Raw genomic sequence first — 24301 nt, forward strand, 5'->3', positions numbered from 1 at the left:
GGCTTAAATTGGCAGTAAAACACCATATTGGTATATACATAAAAAGTTAAATAGTCTTCCATTTGAAAAAAAGCTCTTAGGAGGTAAACCAACATCATTATAAGCCGTCCTTTTGACAGCCTATGTCTAGCAAGAAAAAAAACCCTTTTGCATTTCTGCAACACCTATCAAAGGAACTCAAAGCGCCTCTGAAATGTTAATTAATCCATACTCTCCCCAAGGGAGATCTATTTTAAAGATGGTTATATGGAGTCTGCATTCATCTCTCATTTGTCAAAGGCTTGCAGGAGGGAAAGCCACAGAGATCGAATCTGGACCTAGGAACCTTGATTCCCTGTTCCTCCATGTTCTCATCACAAGACCTCCCTCCCCAAAAATCACAAGAACTTCCTCACACCAAAGAGGTGAGAACCTCTTTGGCCTAGATATCACTGCCTCAAAGTAGTGTTAACTTCAAAACCTTGTTAAAACTGCAAAGGCGATTACACGACAAGAAAAATAAGGGAAAACAAATCACAAGGGGAGAAAAAAACCCCAACTTTTGAAAATTGAAGGAATCTTTAGATCATGCTGAAAGGATCTTATCCTTGGAAAATGAAAAGGTATGACCAAGATAATGTTCACAGCAGTATCAGCATCAGCTTCTGCTGATTATTCCTCTCCTCAAGGTGCACTTCCATCTTTAGGGCCTTGCAAGTGGAGATCAATTCCCCTTCTTTCAGAACCCTCCATTAAGTCCAACGCTTGGAAAGAGGCAATAGCTCCTAAGGCTTAAGAGCACACTTAACTTGATCAACATCAATGATGCTTAAGCACATGCTTAACATTTTCCCTGCAATACCCTTGCAAATTTCCCAGGGTATGAATTTCCCACCGGCACTGAATGAAGTGAAATCACATTTCCAATTTATTCAGAATGGATGCAGAAGTTGACCGGAAACAATTGTTATACTGGTGACGAAGAACAGGAGAAGGAAACGCAGTAAGGTTTGGAGTCACATGGGTATATTCACAGTGTGACAAAACATGACACATACATGACATATCATTACTATGACAATAGTGTTTGGAAGACGTGTAACCAGCATTTTGTAAGCATATGGTCATATACTGGCCCCTTCCTGTGCTCAAAATTAGAAACAAAACAGAGGGACAGGAGCTAAAAGCCTCAAGTCACAGACTGGCCTGTTTGCATTCCTTTGCTCTGATACCAGTTGTAATGACTGCACATTCATTTAAATGCTTTGCTTATTGACTTGTTTATTTGTCTTTAGCATTTTGCTTCCCCAAAACCCCCCAATAAACAGGTAAAAATAACAAGTGTTGTTTTTGAATGTTGGGACGCTGGTGTGAATTCCTACAGTAACGGTGAGTTACCGGCTGCAGGGAGAGTGTGGAACAGGGAGAACAGGGAATGGAGATGTAATTAAGGACATTACACTGTGGTCCCGTCTCCTGTGATCTATTGGAACAGGCTAAACATGAGAGTTTCATGCCCTGGGAAGCCGGGCATCCCTGCTCTCCACAGCTATGAAGAGAACTGGCATATATATATAGGAAACTTGCTAGAAAGCCGTAACACTTCAGGCTCAGCTCCTCCACAGCATTTTTGCATCTTGACTGTACCCTGCTCTAGCAAAATAATGTTCTGGGTCCCCTTTGCAGGATGAAAAAATGCCAAGTTTCACTGGAGTTGGGGGGGGAGACCATTACAAAAGATGAGATACCTTCCATTCTTATTCTGGGAGAAAACCAAGCCAAAATCACAGCCTTGCCACGTATTTGTTTCAAGTCAGAACCCACATTCCTCATGGAGGCCAAGCTGGCGATCTTGATGCTTTCTTTGTTGATAATCACATCTCAATAGACTTTTATCTGATCTGAGACTTAATTGGGCAATTCCAATAGACTGAATGATTGCAATAGTTTTGCCAAAGGCAAAACATACAAGCAAACAGATAAATAAGAGACTTGCAGGTCTGACGTGGCCTTTGCCATCCGCCACGCTCAGCTGGCACACCCTTGGGGCCCGTTCAGAAATCGGTGCATCCTACACTGTACAGAGAAGCTGAGCTATTTAGGTAGCAACTCATAACCCAGGGTGCACCAAAGGAAAAGGAGGCAAGAGGGCATCTAGGTAGCCAGGATATGGGAGAGGAGGTTTTAATCCTCTGCCTGAACTTGTGTAAATCATTTTTATTCCTCAGTGCTTCTACACCTAATTCTTGTAAAAAAACTTCTCTGTATCACAAATAGTGGGATGGAAAATATGCAAACAGATACCAGGTGCTTGTATTTTAAGAGAGATGAGATTAAATAAACACCACAATAAACCGCTCTCTTCTCTGCTTCTCCAACGAGGCTGGGGACGACCTTGAAGTGTTTTTCTCGAGCAAAGAAATGTGTAACTCTAAAAGGATGGGGAGGAAGAGAGGAGCAGTATTTCACTGAAGGACCTGCAGTAGCAGTGTGACAACATAAGCTCTTGAAGGGAGCCAAAGATTAAAACTCGGTGTGGAAAGACAGAGTCGGTGGTAAAAACCCAATGGAGTTATCTGACTTTCAAGACTCGGGGGGTGAAGCTGTGCTAGGAAGAAGAAAGGGGGTTGCTCTGCCCAAGAGGTAAAGTTGTGCCTTGTTTCCTCTGTCTGAATGTTTTTCCACTTTTTATATTTGGATCTTGCAACATTATCCAGCATTAGATGGCCCATAGCTAGAATAACTGCTGCTGTGCCCTGCTCCAGAGCATGAGGGGAACACCAGAACCTCCCCGCAAAGAAGGATGACGAGAGAGAACCTGCAACATTAAAAATGTGCCTTTCACCTCTTTTTTACTAAGGAGGATCTGAAAACACCCCTTTAAAAATTTACAGGAACTAAAACCCCAGAAGCACTCCAGCAGCAGATGAACACCCACGTAACCTTGTCAAAAGGCTACACGGCAGATAGGGCTACTGCAGCAAAGCCCTGGTCTACAAGAGCCCAGCATGAGTCCCTTGCAGGCTGGAGAAAGGGTGGCTTCCCCAGCATATGCACGCCATGCCTCGGGGCTGTGCCAGCATGGCCGTGTCACTCGGCAATGACACCTCTCCATGCTTTTTGGCCAGTACAGCTTTGCTGGCAGACGTCTGTACTGTAGGCACAGGTGAACCCCAAGCTATTTTCAGAAGAAGGTGAGATGCGAACATCAGGTTCGAGACCACCTAAGGCACCTGAAGGTGCACAAGTCCATGGGACCCGATGAGATCCATCCGCAGATCCTGAAGGAACTGGCGGATGAAGTTGCTAAGCCACTACCCATCGTATTTGAGAAGTCATGGAAGCCCGGAGAAGTTCCCACTGACTGGAAAAGGGGAAACATAACCCCCATTTTCAAAAAGGGAAAAAAGGAAGACCCGGGGAACTACAGGCCAGTCAGTCTCACCTCTGTGCCTGGGAAGATCATGGAGCAGATCCTCCTGGAAGCTATGCTAAGGTCCATGGAGGACAGGGAGGTGATTCGACACAGCCAGCATGGCTTCACCAAGGGCAAGTCCTGCCTGACTAACCTGGTGGCCTTCTACGAGGGAGTGACTACATCAGTGGACACGGGAAGGGCTACAGATGTCGTCTGTCTGGACCTCTGTAAGGCCTTTGACACAGTTCCCCACAACCTCCTTCTCTCTAAACTGCAGAGGTAGGGATTTGATGGGTGGACTGTCCAGTGGGTGAGGAATTGGTTAGATGGTCGCATCCAGAGGGTACTGGTCAATGGCTCAATGTCCAGATGGAGACTGGTGACGAGTGGCATCCCGCAGGGGTCCGCATTGGGACCGGTGCTGTTTAATGTCTTCATCAGTGACATAGACAGTGGGATCGAGTGCACCCTCAGGAAGTTTGCAGATGACACCAAGCTGAGTGGTGCGGTCGACACGCCAGAGGGACGGGATGCCATCCAGAGGGACCTGGACAAGCTCAAGAAGTGGGCCCGTGGGAACCTCATGAGGTTTAACAAGGCCAAGTGCAAGGTCCTGCACCTGGGTCAGGGCAACCCCCAGTATCACTACAGGCTGGGGGATGAAGGGCTTGAGAGCAGCCCTGCCGAGAAGGACTTGGGGGTACTGGTGGATGAAAAGCTGGACATGAGCCAGCAATGTGCGCTCGCAGCCCAGAAGGCCAAGCGTATCCTGGGCTGCATCAAAAGAAGCGTGGCCAGCAGGTCGAGGGAGGGCATTCTGCCCCTCTACTCTGCTCTGCTCTGCTCTGGTGAGACCCCACCTGGAGTACTGCGTCCAGCTCTGGAGCCCTCAGCATAAGAAAGACATGGACCTGTTGGAGCGGGTCCAGAAGAGGGCCACGAAAATGATCAAGGGGGATGGAACACCTCTCCTATGAAGAAAGGCTGAGAGAGTTGGGGTTGTTCAGCCTAGAGAAGAGAAGGCTTTGGGGAGACCTTATTGCAGCCTATCAGTACTTAAAGGGGGCTTCTAAAAAAGATGGCAGCAGACTTTTTAGCAGGGCCTGTTGCGACAGGACAAGGGGGAATGGCTTTAACCTAAAGGGGGGTAGATTTAGACTAGATATAAGGAAGAAATTTTTTATGCTGAGGGTGGTGAAACACCGGCACAGGTTGCCCAGAGAGGTGGCGGATGCCCCATCCCTGGAAACATTCAAGGTCAGGTTGGAGGGGGCTCTGAGCAACCTGATCTAGTTGAAGATGTCCCTGCCCACGGCAGGGGGGTTGGACTAGATGCCCTTTAGAGGTCCCTTCCAACCCAAACTATTCTATGATTCTATGATTCTAACTTCCCAGCATATATTACAACCCATGTTGTAACACAAAATTCAGCCTTTGTGCCTTTCCACACAGAGCTCAGGCCACTGGAGGCGGGGACCATCGGATGCTGTCAAGTGTCAAGATGCCAATGCCATGAAATAAAAGGTTTTATAAAAAGCCTGACAGGACAGTTTTCATTGATACACAAACTCCAGATGAGCGCTGTTTTGGGAGAGGATTCGGCACCCAGGACGGAGCTGTAATGCTCATGGCTTACACACTCCCCTGGAGCACTGGTGGCTGTGGCCCCATCATGTCACGTTAGTGCAGAAGGACCCAACTACGTGAGCACGGCAGTTGCAAGGCGACTTTGCACTCCTTAAGCCAAGGCAAGCACGAGACATAAACAGCATCAGCGGGAAAAATTATAAACTAACACACCTCAAATGATGATTAAAATTTTCTGAAAAGGCCAAGTTTAGCAGGTCTTGCAGGACTGCTTCATCCCAGACTCAACCAGGATCCATTTTATTTGGCCAGCTGACCTGTTCCCCCATTTCTACCCATGAACTATAAGGCTGGGTTTGCCCTTTCTTCCTCTTAATTTTAGGCTTAGATAACATTTTCCTGAGTCAGAATTTACCATGAACCAAAGTGGCTGCTGGCTGGAGTACCCACCAATCTAAACGCACATGAAAATTTAAGCTAACACTTCCAAACCTGGATACCCCTCCCCGGGGACACAGCAACAGCTGATTTCTACCAAAAATGCTGGAGACCCACGAGTTCCAATGAACTACTGGTACCCCATTGTTCACTTAGATGCCAAGACATTACTTTAAAGGCTAGACTTTAGAAACCACTATTCATAAATGTGAGCAATCATTTTTATCTTGACAAGACATGAGTACACTGGCAGAAAAGGAAAATGAATAATGAGTTGCAGCATCCTCCGAAGCATTGTCCAGTCCTCAGTCCGAAACTGCTGAAATTAGGAATCTGCCCAAGAGTGCGAACAGACACGCTTTTTCCTTGGAAACGTAACCTGCAGCTGAGCGGCATGCAGAAGACACATCTGGAATTTCTCTGGCTGCCAGCAGCTCTTTTAGTTCACGTTATGACACCAAGAACTGAAAGTTGATGTTTCTACAGAGAATCCCTCCCTCTTCCAGTTATTTCATACAATACAGTACGTTTCTACTTACTGAAAATGTTAATCATCACTGTATTTTCTCACATCATTGATACCTGATCATTGATGCCCTTGGCAGGGACAGGACACAGCACCCAACGTTTTGAATTACACTGGTCTTCCCTCTGCTGAGAAACAGAGATTTTGCAACATCCCTCACCTGTGATTCAACCCCAAACTCAGAGAGGAGGAACAGCATCTGTTTTGGGCAGACTCCTCCTAACTACCAAGGAAGAAGCAAGGAAAGGGCTCCCAAAATCTAGGCAGAGCTTCGTGTCCTTGGTGGGATGAAGGGGTAGATCTTCCACAAGGAAGAGAACAGCTTTACAGATGGAGAGGTAACGGCACCATTGGTAACTAAAAAAACGACGATCTGCTCTGCAGCCTCCACTGCAGCTGCCTCTGGAAGAGCTGCACCAGCAAAGGGACAGGGACTCGATTCCTGCACCTACCCATTTTCCAGTTTTTGGAGGAATTGCTTCAATAAAGTGAAAAGAGTTGCTCAAGATCTGGATACTATTCTTGTAGCAGCAGAGTCCCAGAAGTCTTCCCCAGAGACACTTATGCTAGTTTTGAGGGCAAAATCAGATGGCATTCAGCACGCTGCCGTGGTATTCCTGGAGATCAATGTGACAATGGAGTCCCACCAGGACCTGCTGCAGTCATATGGGGCACAATATGACCATGTTCTACCACTAAGCTGTGGCTACCACCAGGATATCTGAGTAGGCTCTTCACCTTGTAGCAGTATAAAATTAAGGTGTTAAGATAAACCCTTAAACACCACTTTGGTGAAGGACAGGACTTTGAAATTCTACCCTGAATCCATAACTTCACTCCGTCAACTAAAAGGAATAGCTCCAGGAGAGAAACCAAGCATCCCTTGTAATTTGATATGATGTCGGATAAAATATTCACACTCTGTAAGAAATAATAATGAGAAAGTTGTACCAGGGAGTGCTCCTGATACGGATCTATTTTGCCGCCTGGCTCCACTCTGGCACTATCTGCAAGTCCAGAAGCTTGAACAGCATTAAAGGCTGGTCATTCCTGACACAGCCTGCACCTTCCAAACACACAGGAGCCTTTTTACTCTAAAGGCCAGCTGCATATGGAAAAGGTGTTAAACTTTGTACAGATCAGTCCTCACTCCTGGAGTCATACCTGTTCTCTTTAAAGCATATCTCCCTGCTTTACCAAAAAAAGCCTCCCACATGTATTTACACTAGTGTTTGCTCTGCAGATGGCTGTGGGAAAGAAATACAGATTTTCATCTGCCTGGCACACCACCAGCCGAGCTGCAGTTGGGATTTAGTGGACAGACTCTTTATTGCTGGTAGATGTAAGCGACGGGAAAAACACAATTTTATCTCCAAAATCTGGATGGAGGGGAAAAACAGCTTCCTTGCTGCTTCTTGGTACCAGAGGGAGCCAAAACAACTGTCACCTTCCCAGGGAAAGCACTACTCAGTGCTCCTCTCTGCAATCGTGTAGGAGCTCTGTTTGGGACGGGATGGGAACAACTTATAGTAATGGCTTCAGAGGAGGCTTGATGAGTGTTTCCCTCTTTCACACTAACCAGACTTCAATCAAAAGTAGCATTACAGTTTGGGGCAAAACCACTTCCATCCTCTGCTGGCTTCCCATTGCTTAGCTCCAGGCAAATTGTTCAACTTTTGTGCCTCAGTTTCCCCATCTGTTAAACAAGAGTAATAAAACCTTCCCTGGAGGTATCATTTACACCTTGGCGCTTGTAGAGCACCATGCAAAGGAAAGCACTACAGGAGCTACAGATCATCAGTAAAGCAGCCAAGACTCTGCTAAGAAGGCAGAAGACGAGACACTAGATTAGGTTAGTCTGGTTATGAATCTGACGTGTTACAGGGGGTTGCCTGGAGTAACGGCTCACCAAGGGACCAACTGAGCCACTGATGCTTCAGCAAACCACCAGCCCATCCAACCCTTACAGCCAGACGTGTAGCGCAAGCCAAAAAAAAGAGAGAAGCTGCCAGCTTCTTCATATTCATGAGCTCTTTAATAATGCTCAACAAAACTTGGAGGCATGTTCTCTGCTGTCGCTCTTGCCCTTTTGCACAGAGAGCAAGTCATAAATATTTCAGGGGAAGAGTCCAGAAAATTTGCAAGATTGGTCCTAGCCTTTTACAGCATTAATGAGCAGGCCATTAATAGTTAATGAAGCAGCTGCTGGTGATCTCAGAAGTAAAGGCAAGAAGAGAACAGCAGTGTTTGCCCATTCACAATGTGATAAGGCGAAGGAACAACTTGCCATCACAGTAAGACCCGAGGGCTGATCACAAGACCTCCAGCAGAACCGCATCCGACCCGCCTGCCCCGCTGCTGTCACCCAGCAGGGATGGAGACCGCTGCAAAGGGTCTGAACCGACCATCCCGATACTCCGGGCACATCCGCGGGAGTGAAAAGGCCTCAGTGCTGCATCTTACAGTGCAGCATCACACACAAGTGCACTGTCCCAAACACTTAGCCAGGTCAGACCATGCAATGCATGTGTGCAGGCGCGTGTGTGCACCCTGTAGTCGTACATATGTAAAAATGATGATCAAAAGAGTGGGGGTTTGGGCCTTTTAAAGGTCTCAGCTGCTTGTTCAAAGCCAAATTCACGATACGATTAGGCAGCCGACTTCAAAGAACATCTGTGATTTCAGCCTTGCATGCAGCGAGGACTCCGGTGAAAAGATATTTTTGCTGTACTTACTCTTTCATACTTCCGAGCTGACATCGCCTTGTCTGTATGTTCGCAGCCGGGAAAGTACAAAGCGTCCCTCGGCCATCACCGTTTGGTTACTCCACTTGCCAGGAGCTTTACCGAGGAAGGGCACCACGCGACTGCTGCCTGCCAGCCAGGCTGCTGGGAGCAACTCCAGCCCTACAGCCCGGGCAGGAGCAAAACGAAAAGGGGATGGCAAGGAGAACTGGGTAAAAGTTTGGACATTGCCAAACTCCATTTCCTTCTTTTTACCCCTGCCGGTATCACTGATTTAAAGGATTTGTGAGGTTGGTTTCTGGCTGTTTCCACATTCCTGTGTATGTGGGTTTATCAACCCCAGCGCTATTTTTTTTTTAACTTACTGGCTAATGTCTGTCACATTTGACAGAGGTGAAAATCTCAAATACAGTAACTGTCTACTGAAAACAGACAGGGTGTGGAGGAGAGATCCCCATCACCGCTGCCATGAAGGGGAGAGGATGTGGGGTTAGTCTGATCCCTCTCCCAGTGTAGGCAGGAATTCAATCTCACCAGTCAAACGCACTGGAAAGTAGTCTGTGTCGGTCCCGCTGCTCCCAGGAATAATCAGTCTCCTGGATTTCAGCTCACATCACATCTGGCTTGTCACAGATGAAGCTTTTTCTGCTCGACAACTGATAGGAGTCTGCACAAAAAGCAAGGATTGGTAGCAGAAAGACTCCCTGAAGACCCCCAGGTGGATAGGGACAGCACAGACCCATCTTCTTCAACAGCGAGCCCATGAACTGAGTGGGGTTTGGATGCAATCTGAGTATCTCCCTTTTATGTAAATGTTCTTAGCACAGAGTGCAAAATTTTGCACTATATCTGTTCAGGATGTAATGCTCAGAGCTGGCAGGCAAGAGCCTTGAATTCATTGGGACGAAGAAAAGGAAAATAAAAGCTTAATTTCAAATTTATAGTCCTAATTCCACCCTCCAAACCAGAGCTGTTAAGTAGTGCAGGAGTCAAAGGCAACTGCAGTGTTGGGCCTTTTGTTAAATAATTAACTACAATTTGCCTAATCTATCTGCAGGTACTCACTGAAGAGACAAAAACCTTCTCTATCAGCACCCTACTCTCACCTAAACCATGGGCTTCTGGAGAAGCACCTCCTGGGATGTTGTCTTCTAGTTTTTAACAAAACTGGTCCTTGGCTTTCCTTGCCTTTAAACAAGACTCTGCGCTGCCTACTTTCAATGCAGATCAAAGGTGACCTGAAGAGGTCCTCACTGTATTAAGACCTGTAAAATAAGTTTATTATGTTAAATTTCAAGTAATTCTTTTATTCTGTAATTTGATTAAAAACTATCATTTGCCAAACATGCCTTGGAAAAAAAAATTACTACTTGGATTTAGTAAAGTATATAATTAGCAATGAATGTATAGTGCTTCCTTTTAAAACCCACAGCATGTAACATTCCTTCATGCTTTAAGTGGGGAGCATCTTAAAGTCATTATAAACCTTGATTTAAAGACTTTAATACCTTGAACTATTTAAATAGGATGAAACTTCACATATGAAGAACCCTGCCAAACCCAGATGCGCATTGGGCTGTTCCTCAGCCTCATACCATCTATTTTACATAATTTAAGAATGGATATTTTAAAACCCCAGACAAGTAAAAAAAAAGTTTAATGACCAAAAAAACCTACTCAACTTCAAATGTTTCTTAATCAGCTTCCTATTAGTTATCTGTTTCATTTAAAAAAAGAAAAGTAAAAATAACAAGATTCTTGATATTTTGCCTCCTCCTCTAGCTACATTGTAAAAGTTTCAGTACTAAGTGTGTGTTAAGCTTGCTGTTTCTAACTTTTTGAGTACTTATTTTTTACTGGTTTTAAAACACAGCAAAGGGACAAGGGCCATTCACGCACTAGCCAAAAATTAATCAAGCTGCGAAAGGTGAAGAGTGTTTCAAGATGAGTATCTGTACGTTGTAAAAGACCAATAATAAAGGGTGGTAAATCACAGTCTTTCTCCACCGCTGTGCAGACCAGCAGTCACGAATGTGAGCACGAGAAGGGTCTCCTGGCCGGTCTGTGCCAGAAGCTCAGCGTGGGAGCTCTTCTGGAGGATGCTACGGCAGTGCCTAGATGCACAAACAAAACCCAGCGTGACAGCAACCTTGCGACACACGGTAGCAGCCTCCACCCTGAGATTCAGTAAAAAGATCAGGCCGAGAGTGAGAACGAACAAATAAGACCCCCATCTACACAGGCATGGCCAAAATACAGGCAGATTAAAAAATAAAATAAAATAAAATAACAAAAGCATGTTAGATGAAAACACGAGCCAATCTGAGTGGTCCTGTGAGAGCTGCACCTACTGCGAGGTACTGCTTGTGCCAGAGAGGCAAACAGGAAAGGATGCATCACGTCCAAGGAAGCTAACAGAAAAATATGATCAAATTCTAACCTCGGCTGCAGAAATCGATAGAGAGAGGAGGCTCAGGTACAAATTCAGCTTTCCTGTGCAAATACACTGTTTCCAAAACGCAGCAAACTACACCTCACACCGTTGCACACAAAACATCCCAAAGAAAAGTCAGATGAATGGCAGAGACCGGGTGGCAATCCCCATCCCCTCTTGCTGCCTGCTACCTTCTGTAAGTAAAGCAGCCTGCAAACAGCCACAAATCCTTTGCCATACAGTACTGTGACGTCTACCACATCACCACTAATTTTGGGATGCAGCAGTGCTAATGTTAAATGTCCAATATCCTCCTTGCAATGTACCCTGCACACTTTTCAGGAGGTGCTTCACATTCAGTAGCACATTTCAAAGCAGGTCCCTTACTCCATCAAGCACCACAAAAGCTCTTTCCCTGCAGCTGGAAAGGAGCCTTCCCTGCCCCGCGAGCACCCTGCCACGGCAGGGTCCCCACCGGGATGTGGACGGAGCCCTCCAAAGCGATGGCAGGGTGGGAACAGGCAGGTGGGGAAAGAGGGGAAGGAAGAGGGCACCACAAAGAAATTAAAAAGGCAAAACATGCTGTCAACAACATACTTCCACCTAAACTGGGGACAGGGTGCAGACAGGGGTCTGTGGCTTTTTTTTTTTTTAAAAAACACATTTAAGTCCCCTATATATTTTGTGGGAGAGGTGCAGAGGGCTTAGCAGGGAATTGGGGACATCTGGCGAGGGGTGTGCCAGTGCCCGGTCACTCACCGTGCCCCAGAGCTGCAGACCCCGAGGCTGCAAGCACCCGCTCTCGAGCGCTTTGCAGGGAGAACAAGATTGAGACCGTCTGCCGCTTGCCCAGAAACAAGAGCAGAGCAAACAAAAAGGAGTTCAGATTTCAGGAGATTAACTTTAACTCCACTGACTCGGCGCCCTAATCTGCTGCTGGAGAAGAGACGGGGCTGGAGCTAAGATCATCCCTATGTACGAGCTCTTTTCGGCATTAGTAACATCGTGTGGCACTCCTCTCCTGGAGGGAAGTAAAGGCTTCCTAAGGCAGCAGTTTCCTCTGAACTTACTCATCACCATTTGTACCTGGAAACTTTCTACCCACAGCAGTTGGGCAAAATCCTGCAGGTCCTCAGCGGCCACCAGCCCCTGCAGCCAGCAGCCTGGCATGGCTGTGCCGGGGACTCTGCCGTGCAGCATCCCCATTCTCTGGGGATGAACCATGAACCATTCTCTGGTTCAAAAACTCCACATGAGGCTTCTTCAGCATCTTATCACTGCTGGCTTCTCAAAGAAAATTAAACCTAACCCTCAAAATGGTAGCACAGTGGAGCTGGCGCCTTCCTGGCAAGATGCTTGTACCCGAACACAGGTTGGGGAGACCTGTGCCTTAAGTTAAAGCCCAGGTAAAAGGGTTTCTGGCTCTCAAAAAAAACTGGCTGCCCAGTCCTGAGAGACGATGAACAGATCCCAAAAATCTGCAACCGCGAGGTCACGACTCCTCCTGGTACCGAGCATTACATGACGGTGATGAAAAGTAGCATCATAAACGTGACAGCTGCAAGAGATGCCATGGGGATGCCCGATGGTGACAAGGGAATAAATGAGCGATAAAAGACTCTGTAACCACCTTTGGCTGAGCAAAAGGAAGGTGCTGGTGCAGCAGTTGTCTCACCATGGGTGGGAGCAGCGACAGCCGCCTGGACACCCAGCCAGGCGACCGAGCGCTCACCCCAGGAGGGAGCCCAGCGTTCAATTTCCTCGCCTTTCAATTATGTGAAAATAAATAGGTCTGACCCAGTGCCGCTCTTCTCAGAAGACTAGGAAGGGGAACCTCTTTAGAAAAATGCAGGGTGTTTACTCAGCTTCAGGGGGGGACCACGATCCTCTGGAATAACCCCGTCTTCCACAATATTCAAGGAAACTGCACGGAAGCTCGGAAGATGACAAGCACCAAAGCCTGCAACAGCAGTGTGCTCCCAGCATATCATTTAAATAAATCAGTTTCTGGAGAGACAAAAGACAAGGAAAAACTCCCTGCGGTGCCTGACAGTTCGTGCTGAAGAGGATGCTGAACCCCCCCCCCCCCCCAACAAAGTGTATTTGCTTTAGAGGTGGGAAGCGGGAAGAGGGGTGGGAAAGGCACCTCCTCAAAAACACTTCAGGCCAGAACCATCAGGACTTTCCTTTATTTCGTGCGAGAGTGAATCAGCAGCGCTCCGCCAGCCTGGCAGCAGAGCTCGGAGATGCTGGCGCTGTCTGCTTCGTACCGGCTTCCCCCGGCAGGAGAGGCTGGAAAACCTCCCCGCACTGCTTCCTGGGGCCTCCGTCCCGGCACTCTTTGAAATCCAACAAAACTTACTACCGCCAACTGTTTACTCTTGGGTTTTCTTCTTGCAAATAAGATTTAAAAAAAGAACAAGTATTTTCCCGCTTCTGGTATCTGAGTGAAGTGTAACATAAAGTAACTGAAACTAATAAGCATGAAATTAGGTTTAGAGATATTAAAAAAAAAATGTCCAAAGCTTAGAGAGTGAGAAAAAGGAACACGTACATCAGAGGCAAAGGAAGGGGCACAGAGTTCTTGAGAAGTACCAGTATTTTATTAAACCCCTCTGAGGGTGCCTTTAGCAGCAGCTCAGAACCTGCTTTTTTTGGGTGCTATTTAAAATAACCCACAAACAACAAGATTCTGTTTAAAAAGAAAGGAAACACATTTTTCCCTATATAGCTTTGCTCACAGGACTTCTTCCTTTGCTCACCAGACTGGACAAGAGGTTAAATAACCCTGAACTTGAGGCTTCCTTTGTTATTGTCACTGACTCAAAACAAGCGAGAAAATCTCTTTCCATTTGTTTTTTTTGTTTTAAGCTACAGCGAGTCAAATATGCAGTTTTAACACTTACTACAAAATTGTGGCAACAACAGACAACTAACAACAACAAAAGAAAAGCCAAAATCTACAGGTAATTTGAGGTTGCAAGTTTAAAAAAATATTTAGTATTTAAGAGGGGAAATAAGGTCAGGTCAGGAAGAATGGGAGAAAAAAAGGGAAGGAAAACTAAGATTTCAGGCCTGTGATGGGGCACAGAAACCAGTGCAAGAAGTTCCCATCCCACCCCTCACATGAAGTTAATCGTCCCCTCTGTTGGTGCCAGCTGGGACCACACTGTAAATCACATCACTGAAATGCCGCAAGTTAAAAAATAATACTAAAAAAAAAATATATCTATCTCACTTACAAAAGGAGGGAGTGAAGCAGAAGGTTGCTTCTCACCAAGACTGTTTCTGTGCAAACCCACAGCTAAGGGGACACCGAGTGGAGTAACACAAGGGAAATAACTTCATTTTTCAGCTTTGTCACATTTTTCCAGGACAGAACATGAATTTCAGGCTGTGGAGGAGTCTCCCAAGTGAACTGAACTACGCCGTGGTCAGATAACACCGGTCTGGAGGGAACTCCGTAACGTGCAGAGAGACACTTGTGTTTGGGCCAGAATGCGCCCACTCCTGTGGCCCAGAGCCTCCAACGCCTGCCCCTGCAGGGAGGACTGGGCTTAACTCAAGCAATAAAATGGGTTTCCCAGAGTGGAGTGTTGATGTGCAGACATCAAGAGCTGAACAAGCACGTGACCACAGACATCTCTGCATGGGAACATCTCATGTCAGGTCTGTACCGCTAACACTTACCGTTTGTTTGTTATCAGCCCAGGGCAGGACATGTCACTGATGTAGCTGTGCTGGCAAAACCCGCGAGCAGAAAGGCTGTTACACCAGCAAAGGGGCATTTTTTGCTAATGCCGCTTATCAAACTCATCACGCAGGGTTGGAAGGATAAACCCACAACCAGCAAATTCACCCAAGGAGCAAGTTCTTGGTGTGGTCATGGGATGCTGACCCCACCAAAGCGCTCATGCACTCCTAGGCTCTGGGTACCCTGCATAATGAGATATTAAGTAGTCTGAAATATATACGTGCTTGCTTTTTACCAAGGTCTGTAGTGACGGGACAAGGGGCAATGGTTTTAAACTGAAAGAGGGTAGGTTTAGATTGGACATAAGGAAGGACTTCTTTACAATGAGGGTGGTGAGACACTGGACCAGGTCGCCCAGCGAAGTTGCGGATGCCCCATCATTGGCAGTGTTCAAGGTCAGGCTGGACGGGGCTTTGAGCAACCTGATCTAGTGAAAGGTGTCCCTGCCCATAGCAGGAGGTTTGGACTAGATGATCTTTAAAGGTCCCTTCCAACCCAAATCATTCTATGGTTCTATGATCCCATGGATGCTGGGGCTGCCCTTTGAGCCAGAGCCCCAGGGGGTGGGCAGCCAGCGGGCTTCCCCCTGCTGCGAGACAAAGGACAGCACGAGACGGAGAAGACCTACATCACTTCAGTGTTTGTGAACGGTGTAGACGGCAACTGAGCCCAAGGGTGAGCCTGGACCACGGCCCTGCTTAACCTGTAGTCTATGGCGGGGGGGGGGGGATCTGCAAATTCCTCCCAAAATGTCTGCAAAAGTTAATTTGAGAAGGAAGCCAGTGGTGAGCGGGCTTCACTTTGCTAGATCAGGTCCCTGCTGGAAAGTCTGCCCGGAGGCCACAACCTGTAGAAGATATAAACTGTAGATGTAGCTGGGGAGACTCACTGCTGGAGTGACATTGAATTCCTTGCATGCGCCCTGCTTTCACCACCCAGCACGTACCTCGTGCACCGGGCCGATTTGCAAAAGGTTGTCAAAACTCGCTGAAATCCCCCCCCTCTGCTCCCAACGTGCGATTTCTAACCACGAAGGCGTTACAGATCACCTTCTTCCCCATTTGCTTCCCGACCCTTCCTCTCTTCTCCGTCAGCCTTCCAGATGGCAAACGCTCCCCTCTGCCAAGCGCCAACACGAGCCTTCCCACCACCAGCCCCGCTTGGGGCATCGTGCGCCGCAGGCAGCTCGGGCACGTGCCTGTGCAAATTCAAGAGATGAGCCTGCCCCTGTCACAGGGCACGTGGCACCATAACCCATGTCCCCAGCTACCACAATAAACCCCTCAGGAGGACTTTAAAAAAGTCCCCTCCTGGTTACCAATGCCAAAACCTCATCTGCTTGCCTGTGCCATTCTCCCTCCGCTCACTAATAAAAACCAGGCTTTTTAAGGTTCTTCAGTGCTAAATACACAAAATTATTTCACACATCTCCCTGAAAAACCCTATATCCCTCATTTTGACTGGATCTGCCAGTTGCACCAGCAGGATCACAATACTGGCTGGTTTATGTAAACTTATTTCACAGAAAACTCAGTTTTCACTTTAGAAACAGGTTTTGGGTCTCATGGTTCTGAGAAAAGCTTGCCAAGTGCATCATCTTAAATCCAAACTCACAGCATTTCTTGCAACAACCCAAAGTGCATCTTTTTTACAACAAAAACAATCAATCAAACAACACTTCTGACTTGCAAAGGCATGGCAGTTTTGGAGAGGGAGGGCTGGGTTGGTGATTTCTGAACTGCCTCTGGATGGCAAGGCTGGAATTGAGCTCTCTTCCCTTCATCTTCCAAGGGCCCGATTCACTTCATTCCCATTTTGCTACACCTTTGCAAACCAAACTCTCAAATACTACCCTGTACGAAAAGTATTTGTAACATTCTGGAAATCAACAGCTCTTTTGGCTTTTACAGAAAAAACCCAAACTTATTGCTATCCTGGGACTGAACCATATCATGACATGCAGTAAACTTCAGACCTACCTATTTTTGAAGGGTTGATAAAATAAACTAAACCCACAAATATTATTTCCAGATGATATGACACATGTAAACACACCTTGACAGAAGACCACCAATTACTTTAACAGCTTCAAGTTAAAGCCTTTATAGATTATTTTAATGCCTACTTTTGTTTGTTACTTACTTTCAATACGAACAGATACCATCATGCAGATGTGCATGTTACAACCTTCAGTTTACAGCAACTTTTAGGGAAAGAACACACTTGCTGAATTATTCTCACACTTGAAAGAAAATCAAAACTACAATTACACTCTCTCCACACAAAAAGCAGATGCAGCTTTACTGCAACCTGACAGCCATGCTAAAATCTCAGGGAATTCAGTTGTGACACTGTCTGTTTCTAAACAAATTCTAACCAAAATACTATTTTGATTTATTTTCAGTGGATATTTTGATTCCTTAAGTGGACACACAGGAAAATAATTTAGACATGGGTCAAAACATCCCAACCAGAGAGACTCCAAATAATATTGCTGAGGATCATGTGAGTTAGAGCAAAGCTAAAAGGAATAAAACCCGACGATGTCGCACATGCAAATACAGTGATGTCATGCCTAGCACTAAAATCTTCATCTTGTACGAGGATGAGCAAAACCTGCTGTGTTCTCATTCCAGCCTGCAGCAGTTTTGAAACTGGTGTGAAAATGTAAAAAGAAGCAAGTAACTTTGCTATATTTAATGTTAGCATTATTTTTTTGACTTTTAATAAAAACACAATAAAACTCCCCCCCCCAAACAGAAAAGAACCAAAACATGATGCTGCCAACCTGGGCTGTCTCATGCAGTGGATTATTGATTTTACAGACACTGTCTGGAAATTGTTGATTGTAACTAGGGTAAAAAGGAAAAAAAAAGTGGTACTTTGAGAGGAAGCAATTGGAAGGAACACACTCCCTTCAAACACCGACGGCAGAGATGTCCTGTGGGATGAAACTCTGACAGGAGAACTTTTGGGGCGGGCAGGCAGGAAAAATGTCATTTTATGAAGGTGAGTAATCACACGGGGATTGGGCTGATAACTGAGCTACGCACATCTATAAGCGCTTTCTGGCACTGAGTTCATCACAGATGCAAGAAGAGAGGATGAACACGGGAGAGCTCTTGGCCATTCATTTCTGCAGATACGCTGCAGAAGCCTGGAAGGGGATACACACGCACACGACTGCCGAAGTAAAATAAGGACCGGCCAACAACTTCAAAAATGCATGGGCTTTTTGGCATTTATATTCTTCCCGATTGCTGGCCAGTACCTTGCCTTCCCTGACCAGGAGATCAATTTGCAATTCTGTGTTTCAAAGGGCTGCTGAGTTCATACAACAGACTGAAGCCACATCTACATGAGAAAGGCTTCACCGGGACAGGAATATATTACACTGGCAAAGTACTTCAGTCACAGATACCTCTTAAACAACAAAATTACTCCTCTACCGGTCTAATAAAACCACGGCAGCACACAGCCGTGTTACTTCACATGCCATTTCCCAGTAACGCTACATGCAAGAGGTTTCTGCTAGAGACATCAGACCCCTGCTAGTCACACCTGCGCCCGCACAACTATCCCAGCCCCAGCCAGGAGGGACAAACCCCACACAAAGTTTAATTTGTAGTTTAAAAAAAAAAAAAAAAAGACAACTCATTGACCAACTACATGTGGATTATTTGCAGGTGAGCTGGATGACGAAGCAGAGAGCGGCAATGATTTACCATCATTTGCTGTAAAAGAATTACGTTGAGGCATTCGACATTTTAGTTCTCGGCCCCAATTTGGAAAGCAGTTTGGTTGGAGTGACTATCATTGCTCCACTAAAGGATGTGCTAAAATTCCTTCCTGAATTGGGATCTTGACACCTGTGCAACTGAATCGAGGTGGGACAAAAAAAAATCAAATAGGAAAGACCAGTTTTGCCTAACTGACAGCCTTATGCTGCGACCCCAGCATTGCTGAGGGAGATCCCCGGTGCTGCCAGAGGTGCAGCTTCACAAGGCACCGCATGCTCCGCCACCCTCGCCTGCTGCTCCCCGCACTGCTGCCTCGGGACACAGCTGGCAGGAGGTGCTGACGCCCAGCAATCCTGATCACCAAGTCACCTTCCCACCCAGCAAGAGTCCTTCTCTTCCCTCCCATTCCTACTTCTTTGGACGCTTTCCCCGCTTCTGCTCTCCACCTTCTGACCCAAAACTTTTGCTGAGTTCCCCTGCACGGCAGGGCCCTTGCAAGGTCCCGATGTTTAAGAGGAGCACCTGCCCTGAGAGGATGGGGAGCTTCCATCGGAGAGGTGCCTGGGGAGCTCAAGGGGGGAGGAAATCAGGGCCGTGTCCCCCCACCATGCTCTCTCCCTAAGGAGGGATTCGCAGGTGCAAAGCAAACAAAAGGGCTCAGGAGAGAGCCGGGTAGAGGGATCCCCCAAAGACAGGTGGGCACATCCCAACTCCACTTCCAAGTTTTATTCCTAGCATAAGAGGGGAGAAAAATCTGTGTCTTTTGCTGTCTCCCTCATCCCTGAGGGAGAGAGAGAAGGGAAAAAAAAAAATACACAGTTCTGTGATGACTTTGGAAACCAGCTAAAACAAAAGGGAAAGTCACCCCTCCTAAAAAAAAAAAGTGGATGCAACGTGCCAAAGGCCGAGTTTCCTCAAATCTCCCCATCCCGGGGAAAATAAAATGCCAGAGGAAGGCACAGGCGTTCGCAGAGGCTGAAGGAGGGATGGAGCGGGGTGCCCGGCTCTGCCCCGCCGCGGTCCCGGCTCGGTGCCGCCCGCCCGCCCACTCCGCCCCGCCGCTGTCCGCAGTTACCGGCAGCGGCGGGGCAGGAGGCAGCGAGCCCCGGCGTCACGGGGGAGCGGACAAGGAGGGGAGGGCAGAGGAAAAAAAATTAATAAAAAATTAAAGCAGAAGAAACCGCTGCTAAGTCCGGGCGCGGAGCCACGCGTGGCGGCGGCGCCCGGGCCCCTCCTGCGCCTGCAGCACCCCCGGGGCGGCTTCCCCCCCCCGGAAGCCAGCGGCCCCTTTTTAAAGACCGCACTGACAAAATCGCCCTGCTCGCCTCTACGTAACGCCCTGTCGAAAGCGGACGCCATATTTTGTGTTGCTGATGTCGACATAGACAAACGTAGACATGTTTTTTCCTCCCCCCCCCCCCTTCCTCCTCCTGCCTTCCCCCCTTCACCCAAACTTGCGATCGGGAGGCGGCGGGGAGCGGGGAGGAGGACGAGGGGGGAAGGAGGCTGCACGGCGAAAAATTAAAAATATATCTAAAAAAATTAAGAGCCCACCCCGAACAACCCTCCCGGCTCCCTCCCCCCGGCGCTCTCCCCCGCCCCCCCTCCTCCCGGCCCCCGCCGGAGTCCCGGGAACCGGACAGTTTTTTGCGGGAGGAAAAGTTGGGTGCGAGCGGCCGGGGCGGGAGCGCCGGCGAGTGCATGCGTGCGGGGAGGGGGGCGGCCGGGGAGCGCCGCGCCGCGCCGCGCCGCCGGGGGTGGGGGGGCCCCGCCTGGGAAGTTTCCTACCTGCGCCCAGGGCGGCGGCACCGACTGTCCCGGGCGGAGCGGCACCGGGGCTCCGCGCGCCGCTCCGCGCCGCTCCGCGCGCCGCCGCGGCAGCCCGCGGCCGCGGGACCCCGCGCCCCCCGCCCCCGCCGCGCCGCGCCGGCCCGCGGGGAAACACGCGCGCACCGCCACGCGCGCACGCACGCACACACCGCCCCGGCCCCGCCGCGGAGGAAAAAAGGAGGGGGGGGGAAAGGGGAAAAAAAAAAGAAAAAAAAAAGGAAAAAAAAAAGAGCCCTCGATCGGTGGGGATCTACGCCAAAACCCACATGATCTCTGACGTCAGCGTGCGTATTTGCATACGATACCACCGCCGGCGCGGCCGCCGGGGTCCCTCGGCGCGGCGGAAAGTTGCGAGCGGGGCCGGGCCCCCCATTCCCCCGCCCGGCTCCGGCCGCTCCTCCTCCGGCTCGGCCCCACGAATTTTCCACGCATCCCCCCCCGCCCCGAGCGGTACGCGCGTGGGCTCCGCCGGGCGCTCCGCAGCCCATGTGGCGACACCGCCGGCCAGTGCCCGGCCCGGCCGGTGGCATCCGCGGGTCCCCGCCGCGCCCCCCGTCCCGCTCCACGGGCGGAACCACACGGACCCCCCCCCCCCCGCCCGATCCTCCGGGCGGAGCCGGGGCTCGCAGCGGGGGCGGCCCCCCCCGGCCCCGGGCGGTGCGAGCGGTGGCGGCGCCGGGGGGTATGGACTGTCGGTATAGGGGCCGGAGGGCGAGGACCCTCGGTGCAGGACGGCGTGGGCTGGACCTCCCCCTCCGGGGGTGGCAGAGGCTGGACCCTCGTTGTAGGACGTAGGGACGGGACCCCCATCTTAGCATCGCGGGGATGGACCCCCTGCCATAGGGACGGCGGGGGCTGGACCCCTGTTATAGGGACGGCGGGGTTAGACCCCCGTTGCAAGGACGGCGGGGGCTGGACCCCCGCTATAGGGACGGCGATGGGATGATGAGGGGCTGGATGAGGCTGCGCCGCTTCCGTGAGCCTGCCCCTGCGAAGCGGGGCGGGTTACCTGGGGAGGTGGGAGGCATTTCTTCATCCTCGGCTTGTGATGGAGGTTTTCCAAGCCACCCGATTTTGGGTGGGCTTCAGGCGATGGTTGTTTATTGCTTTGCAGAAGGTGGTGTGTATTTCCAAGGGATGCTGCAATAATCTCTGCTCCTCTGCTGCATCGCAGGAATCCTTTCCCCCATTTAAAACTGCCGTTGAACTCTGGTGCCTCTTTGCCTTTCTTCCGAAGAGATGTAGACAGATAGGACTCAGACTGTTTTCTGTTTACTTCAATGAGTTAATTAAAAGAAATAATTTACCGATTGTATCTTGCTAGTAGATAGCAGGTCTTCCAACAAGTCCAGGCTAATAGGGCTTACGTGTGGCATAATCTCACTGTAACTTCAGGGGTGTGCTACCTACGACGCGGTACCTTTGATTAGATCGCATTAAATTAATATTTTAATTGTATACTTCGGGCTCCAAAGGCTTTGAATCTCCACTTGCTTCGGAGTGCTGCCCCGTACCACCAGCGCTGTGGCACGCAGAGTCAGAGCCAGGCTGCAGTCCTTAACCCGGCTGAATGACTTCGTTGGGCAACATTTTGTTTCCCTTCCCCGCGTAGGGCTGGGGACTGGCTTGTGTTAGAGTGTCAGAAGAGGAGCTCTAAGTTACTGCAACTGAATAATCGCGGAAGAACGTAAATGTGTCAAAGCAGTGTCAAGAGATTTCTTTGCAGGGATACCCTTATCTGAGTAGGCGTGTTTTTGACTGCCTGATTGAGTACAGTCTCTGCAAGTATTTGATAACAGAATGGATTCCTTCCTCGCTGCCACCAGCTCTGAGATTTCTGCTAACTTTTCCTCTTCTTTCTAGATCGAAGCAGTTAGGAAGGGACGAGCATGGGCATGCTCTCCGCACTTGCTGGGGGCACGGAGGATGACCATTAGAGCTTGCTGATGATCATTGAACTCTGGTTTTCCTCCCCAGAGGTTTTGTTGGTTTCTTTTTTTTTTTTTTTTTAAATGGGAATTCCTTTTTGTTATAAATACTGCCGAATATATTTTGTTTAACTCTTCAGTAGCTGTTCAGCCCTGGAAATATTTCTGAATTTTGAATGCCTGGGAGAAAAAAAAAAAAAGAGCTATTTTAGGGGGCAAAAATATTCCCTCCCAGGATACATTTTTTTCCCTACTGTCTCAAATTCCTTTTCTATGATTTGGAAAAAAAGAAAAGCCGAAGTGTTTTAATAAGACTACTATGCTTATGAGTCTAAAATATTCTTGAAAGGGCAGATCAATGGAAAAGCAGGTGAAAAATCATCTGCTTGCTCTTGTCCTAATTAACACTTACTTTAAGGCCTCTTTAACTTCTTTTGCATTGCCAAATGCAAAAGGCTCTTTGATTGATTGGGCGATACGGCGGCTAATGCTGCCTTTCAAGTGCAAAAAAAGGCCGTCAATGGGAGCCGGGTCCGGGCTTTCAGACTTTAAGCCCGGGTTGTAACAAAGACAGTTCTAACCTGAGGTCAAAGCGATCGCTGCACCAAGGCCCCCGGTGAGGCTCATCTGCCTTCCCCAAAACCCCGGACGATGTCACACAAATTAGGAGCTGAAAGGTCATTAAAAGTGGAGCATAATTCACCGTATTTAAGGTGAGGAGGATGTGGGTTTAAAAGTGTAGCAGATGCTATTGCCGTCCCAAATGAACAAACTAAGGACAACTTTTTGGGCACTGTGCATTCAATGCTAGAGAAGCAGCTCAGCCCGTGCAGGTAAGTCTAAGGATACCTGCTCGTGTGTGACTTTGCATTTTCCCACATCGAAGTGCAAAATGTAGTGCACGGAGATCTGTTCTGTGAATGTTTTTCAACTTGGTCATCCGATTCCTCCTCTGTTTGAATCTTGAGTAGTGGGACCAAGAGGCTTTACGGCATCTCTACCCAGATGCTCTCTTTTAGGAAACTTGTGGTTAGTCAGTTAGCTCTGACTGTCAAATTTAGCTGAAGTTAACTGAAAGGATGAAAAGTTTACCAAGGGATGGGAGAACAGTGTTTATGATTAGAGTTTATAATTACAAAAGCCTTGACTCCTTCGGAAATCATGTCCCCCCCCCAAAGTATCGGTGATGAATGCAATGTGAATACTCTTGCTAACTCTAGGTATTTAACTCATTTATAGAAACCGAACATTAAAATGATGCAGGGTAACATAACAAAATGGAAATTGCTTTTACAGAAGATGCAAAAAGGAAATTTGCAATTTTAAATTTCTTTTGCATAAGGCCTCTCTTTTTAATTAATAACACAATGGAAGCCACACTGATTACAAAGCACAGTGAACATGCATGCACAATTTCGCAGGAAAGTGAGAGCAGAGCACTTGCTTGCTTTAAATCTAGTGCCCTCTCTGTTTCCTCTGTGCACTTTCTCTAGATTTAAAGTGACATCTGCTCCATAAAGCCCTCAGATGAAGTTGCAAGCTCGCCTGTGAAATAATACCTTGGTCAGAGATAATGAACTGTGTACTGATATGTGTATATATATATTTTATGGTAAGGAGATGAGTGTCTGACATATGTATTGTCACATACATTTCAGTCTTTTTCAGCTTAATGGTGTCTTTCTGACTGTTTAATCCTGTGAAATTGCAGGCTGAGTCAGCATTACAGATCTAATTCCCTCTCCTGGAGGCGCAGCTCCGAATTTCGCTCTGAAGAGACTGCGTAAATATCCTTGAAGGGAATATGCATCCTTTAAGAGCCAAAACAGAGGCATGTAAATAAAAGCACTGGAGAGTCATTTTCTGTTGAGTGCGGGGCTACACGTTGCTCATTTTTACGCTGGCCTAACACTGGAAGATCAA

The 24301-nt window shown here is 48.1% G+C and overlaps 1 protein-coding gene across 6 annotated transcripts in view; it reads right to left on the minus strand.

Annotated features, from left to right (window-relative positions):
* Positions 1-21571, minus strand: part of ZHX2 (zinc fingers and homeoboxes 2) — an 85408-nt gene extending 63837 nt beyond the window's left edge. Inside the window, exon 1 of one of the 6 annotated variants that reach the window (XM_076329164.1) lies at positions 21460-21571. The gene's annotated coding sequence lies outside the window, so the exon portion shown is untranslated. Of the gene's footprint in view, positions 1-20408; positions 20470-20716; positions 20761-21459 lie in introns of those variants that run through there. The other 5 variants (XM_076329166.1, XM_076329165.1, XM_076329163.1 and 2 more) reach the window with 5 other exon arrangements.
* Positions 21572-24301: the final 2730 nt, after the last annotated feature.

This window comes from Aptenodytes patagonicus, chromosome 2 (genome assembly GCF_965638725.1).
Source record: "Aptenodytes patagonicus chromosome 2, bAptPat1.pri.cur, whole genome shotgun sequence".
NCBI lineage: Eukaryota > Metazoa > Chordata > Aves > Sphenisciformes > Spheniscidae > Aptenodytes > Aptenodytes patagonicus.